The sequence below is a fragment of the Dreissena polymorpha genome, chromosome 8, assembly GCF_020536995.1.
Source record: "Dreissena polymorpha isolate Duluth1 chromosome 8, UMN_Dpol_1.0, whole genome shotgun sequence".
Classification (NCBI taxonomy): Eukaryota; Metazoa; Mollusca; class Bivalvia; order Myida; family Dreissenidae; genus Dreissena; species Dreissena polymorpha.
The window spans coordinates 18085108-18098263 of NC_068362.1; the positions used below are offsets into that span (position 1 = coordinate 18085108).

General features: G+C 33.1%; 1 protein-coding gene across 1 annotated transcript in view; it reads left to right on the plus strand.

Annotated features, from left to right (window-relative positions):
* The window catches only part of LOC127841634 (flavin-dependent L-tryptophan oxidase RebO-like), a 138482-nt gene that overhangs the window by 32484 nt on the left and 92842 nt on the right, over positions 1–13156 (plus strand). The gene's annotated exons all lie outside the window — the stretch shown is intronic.

Below are 13156 nucleotides of genomic sequence, written 5' to 3' on the forward strand. Positions count from 1 at the left end.
AAGGCCCCGATTTTCAATAACAAGTATAAACATTTCATTACAATCCGTCAACGGGTATATGATATCTGAAGAGGACACGAAAATGAAATGGACTTTCAAACATTTGACGTTTTGACACGTTTCATTGTCTGGTACGAAGACCTGTTGATAACGTTTAGATCAGCAATTGGGTAACCAATCCCTATTTGAACATTTAGTTCATCCATTGGTACTTCTCCTCTCCACCCTCCCCGGTAAACATGTAGTTTACATTTCATTGTAAATATATGTATATACATTTTTGTGTTGCGATGACCCAGACTTTTCAGCAAATAAAGAGCGATCCAGTTTCATTCCGCGAACAGTTACAATTTATTCATCCGATACTGACGATTTCAAGAAGTGGACATTACGGTTAAATAATGACACAGCAAAACTGCATTGTTACCACAAATAGGACTTCGTGGAAGGAAAACTGAGACAGTTTCGTTTAACTAGTTTGACGACCGAATGAAACTTCATCTAGTTGTACTGGTAAAATTTCATGTTACCACGGAGTGTATCTTTTGTTAGGCAGTTCATTCCGATGAGGCAAAAATCGTAAAATAAAACTAGGTATGTCACATACACTCTTGTGTCAGCGACGCATGTTTAGGCTAAGATTTATCCTCTAGTCAAGGTTAAGACTTTCCTCCAACAAAAACATCCTCGATGTTTATGCTCAACACTTAAAATTACACATGGGTTATTCTTTCACAAAAGTTGATCCGATTTCAATTCTTTCTTTACAAACACATACGCACGAAGGTAATTAAGCTGTCCAATTTTTTACGCCACCCTGTTAAAAAGGAGTTAATCACCAACAAGTTTGGGGACTGTGAATTCTACAGCGGGACACAGTCAAAAGGGCACAATTTTGGAATAAGAAAAGCATACATACACAAAACACATTTTCAAAAGTGGTCGCAGCCAAACTTTCGTCTTTTCTACGTTTATACACATGAATTCATTATTAATTGCCTGAAAAATACGTTAAAAGACACAACGTGAAAAGAAACATTAAATATTATTACACAATATATTTTTATAAATTTTTTTTTTTTCGTTGCAATTTTCGGGTCTGTATGCTATAAACCAAATAAACGTGTATGTAAGGCCTAAGTCGGTTACATACCTTTTCTGAAAATTGCACTTTTATTCGTCATACATGTAATACTATCACATGTTGTTGCTGTTGTTTTCCTCTAAAATACGTGGAAGGATGTAAAAAGTACAGTTTCAGTATGTTAATTGGTTTCGTGTCTAACCTGTTTCAGCTAACATTTCATTTCATCGAAAATTGCAGAAAGTAAAACCCAATAAAACGAAACGTAATTCAATTCCTAGAGAGCTAAGTAAGAAAATAATGTCATGGTTAAGCCGGTTATTAATAGATTATAGTAACCATTAACGGACACGTTATCATCAATACAAAAATATCAAATTACGATAAGGTGGACTAGTTTGCAAACAATATAACGAAGCATTATTTAAATATTATGATTGTGTATACTTATGATAAAATGCATTTAATTGATAAAATGAGCATGTTAGAATCACTATATATATACGTACGTATATATATATATTGTTCCTTGAAATTAAAAGAATAATTAACTGTTTTTAGGACAACCTCCATGGAATTGAGTCAACCAATTTTGGAAAATGCAACATCATCAACTATTTCGACTAAAATTCAATGTTTCGTTAAAGCAGCAGCTACTATTTTTTAAGCAATGCTTTATGTTGTAAGTTATATAATCGATTGTGATTTTCCAGCAAAATAATCGACCAATAGTTTCAAGTAAATTCTTGCCACTCTTTATACAAGCATTAACATTTACAAACATGTTTGCGAGTGAAGGTTTCTGTACATTTTTGATAAATAAATCATTTCTAAATATTATATTTCCCGATTTTGAAAACAATTGCTTTTTTCAGAAGTATAATTGGCTTGATTTTAAAAACATCTAGATCTAATCAAGAGATTGAATGACAAGACTAAACTGAATACGAATATTTTTACAAGTGTGCTCAATTTATGCCGACCACGTGGTGAACACGTATTGTTATACGCAATCGCGGTAATTTTAGAATTTTAAATATTAAACTATCTCATTTAATAAAGCTTTTGATGCAAAATGGAAGTATTCCACAGTCCACAGACGCCACCGAACGTGCGTAAATTATAAGTTAAAAAATAATATGAGAATGATTTATGTCATACAGGTTTAAATAATACCACGTAAATAACCCAAATTTTCCTTAAAAAAGCAATCACGATAGTTTCCCTGCATTCCAACCATGCAATTTATCACGTTTTCTTGTAATAAAACCCAACAGCTTATTGTGGTATAAACGATTTAATGAAGTGTACTTGAGGACACCATCATGAAAAACATTATAGCAATGTCATCAAAATATATAGCGACCTATTATACGTGGAAAGCGTCCGTAACAAGGATAAAGACTGTTTTTCTATGAAAAAGTATAAGGCTCCCTGTAATTGAAACTTTACTTTCGTGTTCGCCGAACGACTGAAGTTTATTTCAATCTTGTAAAAATGTAATTTCTCTTCTTTTTTTGCTATTTATAGTGCATAGCTGTAATTGTATATTCGGGCTACGATAGATAAATTGTGTTTCCCATTATTCAGTTTTATAACAAATTGACAATTATGTATATGGTGGCTATTTGGTGCGGTCAATTATATTCTTGATAATAGCTGAAATGGAAATTAATCATGATCTTGATCTTAATTTTAACTTGACAATTTTATTTGCAAAGAAGGAGAACAATTCACCAAATATGAAGATAGCATCATGTATTGTGTCATACTTTCTGACCGCCAACTTTTGTGGGAATTGGTCACTAAATTATCTATTATTCGGCTATTTTTATTTGACTGCGGTCAGTTTCTGATCAAAACATAACCTAACATTCCGTTGGCCAATGGACGATTGCATAGTTTGTGTCATATATTTATTAAGTATGTGTAAATCAGCATACAAAAGTGTGAGAAAGTTAACTTAGGACAACCATTTTGCATATTTATGAATCAATAAATACAGGCATGATATATTGATAGTCCAAACCAGCTTGACTATGCTCCACATTATACCATCTGTGTGAGCATTTTAGGCAAGTTACATGCATTAAAAAATTGCATGACGAATGATTAAGCTACAGTCAGGACAAGGTGTATTATTTTCTAGTTTGACTCTTGAAGTAGTTATTTAAGCTAGGGGTCCGAGTCTAACACACGCGATGTCGTCTCTACATGTTGAATATAATAGTTATCAAAATGCGTTCTGAAGTATAAAATTACAAGCTCGTACGATGTAACGCACGCACTTATGCACAAAAGCACACACGCACAGAAACTCAACCACCTTAACAGCTGTATCGAAAGAAACTAGGTATATTCACAAAAACACACCTTTCATTATTTTATTGTTTTACGATTTCCAATGACAGAATATTGTTACTTCATGCATGGGCAGGATGCATAAACACACAAAGTCTTTAACTTTTTGAGAGCTGTTTCAAACGTACATAATAATTCACTAACTTCATCCGCCGCCATCTTGATAGAAATGCGCCAGGAACAAAACAAAATCACATGACGAAACGACGGGCGTTAATTGGTTAAATAATTAATGTGCAGAGACAACCAAACACCTACAAGTCTTAAACTATTTTTCAAAGTCTTAAACTGCGGTTCAAAGTCTTAAACTGGGGTTAAGACGCGCGGAATGCACATTAATTATTTAACAGTGAACTATATGGCAAGCGAAATGCACATTAATTCCTTAAACCACGGTTTAACAGTTAGCTATATAGTTAAGAGACTTTGAACCCGAGTTCAAAGTGCCGTTTGCACATTAACTCCTTAAACCCGAGTTCAAGAGTTTGAACCGCAGTTCAAAGTGTGTCTAAAAATAGATACAAATCTCTTATCTACATAATTCAGAGACAACCAATCAGCGGAGCTTAAACCACAATTAGCTATATATAGAAGGTAAATGCCGCGATTTAATTGGTCCTCTCTTAACTATAGAGTTAAGAGACTTTGAACTGCAGTTCAAAGTCTTGAACCCGCGTTTAAGGAATTTATGTGCAAACGGCACTTTGAACCCGGGTTCAAAGTCTCTTAACTATATAGTTAACTGTTAAACCGTGGTTTAAAGACTTAATGTGCATTTCGCTTGCCATACAAATGTAGTAGGGTGACGTATAAGGGACACATATACTGCCTTGCTATGCCAGATAGCTAACACAGTAAGACAGTATAAGTGTCACATATACGTCACCCTATTACACAGATATTACATCTGCACCTTATAAGGTTAAATCAAGATTCGCATTTCATGATTTACTCTGGTTGCCATGGCAACCGAAAAAAAATTCTTTTCAGAAATCGTAAGGCATAGAGCTCAGATATTTGCATACCCGTAGCCAGGGGGTGCGTTGGGTGCGTTCGCACCCAATCTTTTTAGACGAGTAAAAAAGTGTACTCTAAGTTGCACCCAACTTTGTTGGACGCAAAAACGGAAATTTATTTTTTCCAGGAACCCAGTGAGTCTTCGTATGTAAGCGTTTAAATAATGCTGTATTCAATATGCAACCGACAGGATTCCATATAATTAATTTCCGATTAAGTAATTTCCAAGATAGTGCGTGATTTTTATTTACAAGTTTTAACCGCAGAATTGTTGAAATCATTAGAAGTAGTGAAAGCAAAATTTTAGAAGATCTAAGAAGCCGGTCCCCGCAAAATGGAATTTGAATCTTTGTTACAAATAGATATTTGTTTTCGGTATACTGCAAAATTATTAACCTGGCACTCTAATCCGTATACAATCGATACTTATTTATAGATGGTTGATACTAAATGATTGTTTTGTAACTTTTGTTATCGTTTTTAATGTCTGTTAAAGCTATAACTGCAAGAGATATCATAACAAAAGGTTGAAGCCTACTTATTGTGGGTTGAAATCCCAGTCCAATAACCTTTTTCGAAAATTATCTGAATGGCTGGAAAAACAATTTGATTAACTTGAAAAAATAAATAATCTTATCAACAAGAAAATATATTTTAGGTGATATTTTTTGTTTGAATGACAAGAAAACAAATCATTATTACAAAGCAATGTAGCTGTTTTTCTATTTACCAACACTTAATGGCATCTGTTCTGCTCCACATAGAGAACTTTCTACAATGTTTTAATTATGTCAAACGTCACACTATGAATGTATGGAAACGTATATGGTACACCCTGATACTGTGATGATGTCAACATTCTTTGACGGCATGATATGAAAAAGGTGCCATGTCGTCAAAAATAACTCATCATGTCGACTAAAAGAACGATGGCAAGTCATTTTCAAAAGAGCATGACGCCTAAAATTATGTTGATTTGTCGACATAAGATATGTTGCCAAGACGTAAACAATCCGCATGTTGGAATAAGAGCCTACATTTCTGACAATATTTTATCCTTTAGCCGTTTTGTAAATTTAACTATTTCTGTGTTGTTTACTGTATGACGGCATATATCTTGATGACTTGCAAGTAACAAAATGTTGACATGGCGATATAACTGAAGGAGTCGATATATTTTATGTGGACAAATAGTGTTGTTTAAAAATTATGGAATCGTATATGGTACCCAAATAATTTGGTTATGCCGAATTAGTTTATATCGACTTACTGTGAAATAACATGGTATGTCTTCATAGTTTTGGGTTTCAAAATCTGTGTTAGGGTTTCAAAAAATGCTCATAACTTCTATGTCGCTTCAGATGTAACCTTCATATTTGGTAAGCATGTGTATATGGACAAGACCTTACCATACGCACATAATGTTTGACCCCTTTTACCTTGACCTTGAACTTAGGGTCCGCGTTTAGGATTCAAAATCAGCGTTCAGGTTTCGAAAAATGCTCACATGCTCTATCAAAGCATTTTTTCGGGGGCATATGTCATCCTATGGAAACAGCTCTTCTTCATTCAACTTTAACCATTTCTATAACTCTCAATACTTTTAAATGAAAGTACAAAACACTGTTATTCATGTCAATGTAATCATTTTGATTCGATGAGTTATTACCCATAATGTTTGTATTTCTGCACTCAGCAGTCACTAATTGAATTTGTATAAAAATATAGAAGTACCAAGATGCGCGTACGGTCACATATGTATATATGGTAATGCATACGTACGTACGTACGTACTAATTGAACTTGTATTAAAAATATAGAAGTATACATACATACGCACGCACGCACGCACGCCCGCCCGCGCGCACGCACGCACGCACGCACGCACACACACACACACACACACACACACACATACATACTATTGGTCCTTTCAATGCCTATGTCAACAAATTGGCTGCCCAGTGTTTAGCTCACATAAGCACTTAAGTGCTCATGGTAATATTTGATCGACCTGTGTCCGTTGTGAAACTTTGCCTTGTGAACACTAGAGACCGCATTTCTTGTCCGATCTTCATGAATCTTTGTCAGGGCATTTATTCAAATCATACCTCAACCGAGTTCTAAACTGGTCATGTGGGGTCGGAAACAAGGTCACTTGGTCAAAAAAATAAAGACCTTGTGAATACTCTAGAAGTCACTTTTACTTTGCTAAAATGTTTGTTTAAATGATATGTCGCTTCTTGAGTTGGAAAATGGTTCTGGTATGTTGAAAAACATGGCCGCCAGGGGGGGCGGGGCAGTTTTCCGGACATGGCTATAAAGTTACATTGTTAGTCACATTTTTCCCTATCATGAAACTTGGTCAGAATTTGGTTTTATTGATTTCATGGACGAGTTCGAAAATGGTCAAGATCGGTGGGAAAAATGGCTTTTAGGGGGTGGGGCAGTTTTCTCTATATGTATAGTTTGTTTGAAACTGGTTCTGGCTGTCAAAAAACATGGCCACCGTGAGGTCATTTTCCATATATTTTATGTAGTAAAAGAAGCTTGTGAACACCCTTAAAGACACTTTTTTGCAAATCATTATGAAACTTTTTTTCTTTTTTTTTCCAGTGTGTATATGTATACATACTGTCATGCCCTAGATTGTTTATGAAAACATGTGTTTATGTACATGTACATAGTTCATTTTTACCGTTTATGTTTTGCATCTAAATGACTATGTCACTGTTATTTAATGCTTTTATTGGATGCTGTGTGGAAGTTAGAGCTGATAACAGCCGATGCCTACCTTTTGCGCTTCTTTATTATTTGTAATATCCTTTTTAAAAGTCTCATTTTATTAGTGTCTGTTAATGTGGCAGCCATTTTTGCATAAACAGGAAGTTGATTTCCTGATGCTGACATAAGTGCCATCTGGGTAGTTTACAGTGACTACAGTATTTTGACAGACTAGTCATAAGATATCATTTGTTAAATAATCGTATTTTTCTTAAAAATTGTTTAAAAAGGTAATAGTTGTCTTTATAAATGATTTATTTATTTAATTGATATGTATTTGACTTCTGTTTCATAGTAATATTGTCAGAAATATCGTTTGAATATCAGTGACATTTACCGTGTCAAGAACGCTCAAATTCTATTGTGCGCTCTTGCGCGCTTTGCTGCGCGTTGTTTGTGCGATTTTTGTGCACAATTCATATGTGCGCTTTTACGTTATTATTGCACAACGTTATGTGTGCGCTTTTGGAGAGTATAAAAGGCACTGAAAATTCTCATTCAAGGACTCTGAACTTTGTTTTCCTAGGTGTGAGACCTATTTTATTTTTCTTATATAAGCATTTAAAATACAGTTTTCAATAAGACTTAGCTATTAAAATTAAGACTGAATTTTATAAATACTTAAAAATTGCATTTGTCATCTTTTTAGAACATTATAAAATAGAAAGTGCAAATACTTAACATGACACATGTATGTGTATATTGCTGTATTATAATGTAAATGTCTAAAAAATTAATCTGTCTGTTAAGAAATATATATAGTGAAAGTTGTTATTTATTTATTCGTTATGAATGAATAAAATTTAGAAAGGTTATAAATCTTGAGTTTGTATATTTTTTTGACAATTTTAAAACAACTGAATAGGCAAAATGTTATTCTTAGTTTACTGTTTATCAGAGCCCATTTTAGTTCCATGTTAAACTTGAACAAAAGCTTCAAGTTTGGAAAAGTTAAAGAAATTGAAGTAAAATCACAGCTACCGCTCGGCTCGTGACAATACGTTGCAACGCTTTATAATTTTTAGGTTTTCAAATCGTCAAAAGATATATATAATGGCTATATTGGACTATGGTAAATGTTCAGTAATACTGTTACCTCACAAATATCATAACTAAAACGAAATTTGCGAATCTGATACAACTTTTTTCAATTTTATCAATTTACCAAACCCTGAAAAGATCCCTTTAATGATGCACATATTTTTTAGTGTGTATAGATAATCAATGCTGTATAAATGATGTAAACATTGTAATAACAGATGAAAATTCAATAATCCTCGCGTTTAATATCTATGTCTGTGATAAAATGGTATTAGAAAGTTCCCATTCTCTATCAAAGGATTCTTAATTGTTTTTTGTAATTGAAATTTTTCTCAAGTTATCATATTCATATTTGAGGTATTTCTTGGCTCCTGCTATGCTTGGAATGATTTTTTTTGTTTAACACTTGTATTAGAATAGCTTTAAAAATAAAAATTACATTATTTATGGTACTAGCAGACTTCGTTAAATATCCAAAAGAAAAATTGTCTTATCAATAAATGGAAAAGATTATCCGGGTAGCATTTCGTCAATAATTGTTTTAGATATCTGACATTCCCAGAATAAATGTTCTAAAGTTTCATCACTTTGTTTGCATAAAGAACATAATGGATCATTAGTAATTTTCATTTTATTTAAGAGACTATTTGTTCCAAGTATTCTGTGAGTTATTCTATATTGGAACCACTGCACTTTTACGTCATTGGTTATTAAAATGGTAGCTAAAATATGCAATTCCATTCTTTTTTATTACCTCTGGCATTAAGTTAAGTACACCATTTTGCTTTTTCTGATGGTTGTTCATTATTTTTATTTATAATGATGAATAGTCTTTTTGCTCCAGATTCTTTTTTCAGTAAAAGTTGTAATAAAGGGGGCAAAAAGGGTTTTATAATTTGTTGGGTGGGACAAGATACATTTTTCTTTCAAAAACTCATCTATTGCTTTTTTACCCCTGTTTAATGAATGGAATTTATGGTCAAATTATACATTCTATTTATTTAATCTAAAGGAATAAAGGTTCCATTTTTAAATATATCCCCTATACAATGAATTCCAGCATCAAACCATGACCTAAAGAAAATACTTTTATTTCCTATTAATATGTTTGGATTGTAGAAAAGTGGATAATATAGAAACTCTTCTGTGTTTAAATCCAATTTATGACAATAAAGTGAGAAGCTTTTTAAAGCATCTACCCAAAAAGGATTTCAAATTCTATTAGCTGTATTTAAAGCGTAATGATAACTGCAATTAAAGAGTTTATACTTATCAAAATACAGTTTGTGATGTCTATCCAATTTCCACTAAAGGATTGAAGTTTTTGTAGCCAGCGAAGTTTCAATGCTGGAATAAATGCATCCAAAATGATCATTTTTAAACCTCCTTCATTATGTTCTTTTACTATTTTTGTGAACTTTATTTTACTATGCCCATCCCAAATAAAACTGAGAATAGAAGATTTTATTGAATTTAATATGGTAATGGGTGGGTTGGGCAATGATGACACAATAAGTGTTTTTATAATCACTATTTTGCTAATGTGTTAAAATTCTTCTTTTCCAATTTTTCAGAATGTTTTCCATTTTAGCAATTTTTTCATCGTAATTTAATTGTTAACATTTTTGACGGGTCTACATGGAAATGTATTCCAAGCATTTTAAAGCTTTGTTTTATCCAATTTAGTTTCCATTTGGTTTTTATGGTATATGAACTATATTTGTTCTTGCCAATCCATACAACATTTGTTTTATCAAAATTAACATTAAGGCCTGAAATATATGCAAAATTATGTATAACAGTAAGTGTCTCATTTAGGGATTGTTCGGTACCGTCTTATAAAATAGTAGTATCATCAGCAAACAGGGACAATTTATGTTCAGTTCCCAGAATGGTTATACCTTTTATATTATTGTTATTTCTCAATACAAGTGACAAAACTTCGGCACAGAGGATAAAAATGTAACATGAGATGGGATCTCCTTGCCTGCAGCCCCTTTCAATAGGGAAAAAGTAAGATAAGTACCCACACTGAGAAACGGCTGATTTAGAATCTTATATAAAAACTCAAACCAACGTTTTATGTCAGGACCAAAATTAAAGAAAGAAAGTGTACTTTGTACAAAGGACCAGGCCAATAATCGTACGCCTTTTCAAAATCAATTAGGAGAAGTAAGCCTAGGATCTCGTTTTCTTCAGTATAGTGCATAATGTCATAAATTTACCTAGTATTTTCCCCTATGTATCTCCCTTTAATAAAACCCGTCTGGTGATTATGAATTAACTTGTCAGTAAATAATTTAAATCTGTTTGCTATTACTCCAGAGGCAATTTTATAAACAGTATTTAATAGGGTAATTCGACGCAATTTTTTTTATATAAAGCCAAGATTTTTCACCCGTTGGAATACAGGTTATGATACCTTGAGTTTGTGTTATAGATAAATGACCACACTTATAAGCTTCATTTAAAGATCTGACAATAAAAGTACCATTTTTTTCAAAAACATTTTATAAAATTCTGCACTGAAGCCAGAACTGCCTGGGCTTTTATTATTTGACATCTTTTTTAAAACAGTTGAAGCTTCCTCTAAAATTATAATACCTTCATCTTCATATCTTCATTTTTAGTTTATATATTGATGTTGTTATTGCATTATTTTTTTCAAGGCTACAAAAATATCTAGATGGCTTTTCACCTTGTAAAGTCCACTGAAATTTGGATCTTAGCATGTATCCTTTTAAATGTGTGCTCTGAATATTTTTTATTTCAGTTTACAAATTTTCAAGTCCTTGAGAGTTTTCATCTCGGAAGTTTTCTTTCAACTCTTTAATTCTTGTTAATAATTTGCTTTCTATAAGTTTTGTTTCTCTTTTTTATAAGACCCATATGAAATAGATTTGCCCATTAATTCCATAAGCAGGGTTTCTAGTAAAAGTTGATCACTTATCGTAAACTGTAATTCACTGTCGGGAATATCGTTTATATTTTGATAATTATAAATTGGTAGTGCGTATTGAAGTTTAATATCATCATTTTTTTGTTGATTTCCTGTACATACATAATGTCTGACAGTACAGAATTATTATGTTTCCAAAGACCTGGTTTATGAGAAAAGTTACTAAAGGTTAAGTTTAAAGCAATTATCGAGTGGTGCAAGAAATCTGAATGGATGAAAAATAGATCCAGCCTAGCCTGTTGTATCGGATTTTATATTTACCAGGTAACAATATTTGTATAAATAAAGTTTAAAAAATATATTATACATTAAGATGGGATAATAATATGAACATTTTTTTTATAAATTGTCAGTAGCAAAGAGTTTTCTCTACATGGTCAAAAACGAAAAATTGAGAACGCTTCCCGCGAAATCAAAAAAGGAAGCATTATCAAAAATGTACAATAAGAGAAATTATACTTTCATATAATTGAACAAGCATTTAAAAAAAGTAAATATGTTATAAAGGTAGATCATACCCTCTAATTCCTACTTATGTACTCTTCTTATATGAAGAAGAATATCTTGGGGAGAAAAGGTGTTATTTTAATCTTTGTACCTTGGTTTCAGTTTTATTTAACTTGAAAGTGGATACAACAAGATACATGTAAGGAAAAACTCACTAAGAATAATATATTGTAATTATTCATAAGTAATCATCAGGTGTAAGATGTTCTCAAAATTATTGAAAAACAGAAACTAAACTAAAGAAGCTAGCGACAAGGCGATTCAGTCCAAACAAAGACCTGGAAAACTGCAATAGAGTAAACGTATATGCTCTTAATGTTGAAAAAGTAATATATTATACTTCTTGCATGTGTGCGAGTGCGTGTGCGTGTGCGTGTGCGTGTGTGTGTGTGTGTGTGTGTGTGTGTGTGTGTGTGTGTGTGTGTGTGTGTGTGTGTGCGTGCGTGCGTGCGTGCGTGCGTGCGTGCGTGTGTGTGTGCGCACGCGTGCGTGCATCTGTGCACGTGCGTTGGTGTGTGAGTTCGCGTGCGTATGTGTAAAGTGTGTGTTTGTAAAATGTTTACAGCTAATGTGTTTCGAGTCGTTAGTACTCGATTTACACTGTAACCAAAAAAAGGGACTGTGTCATATAACAATAACAACAACCAGAAAAACAACACCATGGCACCTGTCGACTTAACGAAGCTCAATACTACTCGGTCCATACTAATATGCATACATGAACAAACGACTTATGTTTTACAAATATAATATTGTGCAATGGCATATTATGGGTAATTGTTTTATCACGCTATATTCCCCATTAGTATATCTAGGCCTCTAAATGAGCAAATATAAAAACATATATTACTACTACTTGCATGTGTGCGTGTGGATGGGTGTGTAAGTGTGTGTGTGTGTGTGTGCGCGCGCGTAAGCGTGTGTGTGTGTGTTTGTACATGCGTGCGTACGTTGCGTGTGTGAACTTACACCGTATGAGATTGTGTCTTATAACAATAGACATAGATTAAGATCGATTATATAAGTATGATATGCTTAAAAAAAGTGCGTATCCTTATCGAATTAGAGAGAGAAAAAAAGTACTTAAATTAGGAGATTACAAACAATAAAAAACCAAGAGAACAACAGAATCAAAAAACACACAACACAGATATTAGGGTGGTCTAGTTAAAATGTCATGATTAAACTGGTTTGCACACGTATTACAAATACGTGAATATAGACTGTTAATGATATGATATAGCAAAAAAAAAAACACCGTCAGTTCTAACCCTATGTTACCGGCGTCGATTTGTGCTAGCTGAAACCCTGCTGGCGTACGATAGTGAAGCTACCGCCTTCGGCCATGGTTTGTTGAGCCACGTCGGCAAATGTTCGTAATCGATTATCTCAGAGCGCTCTTT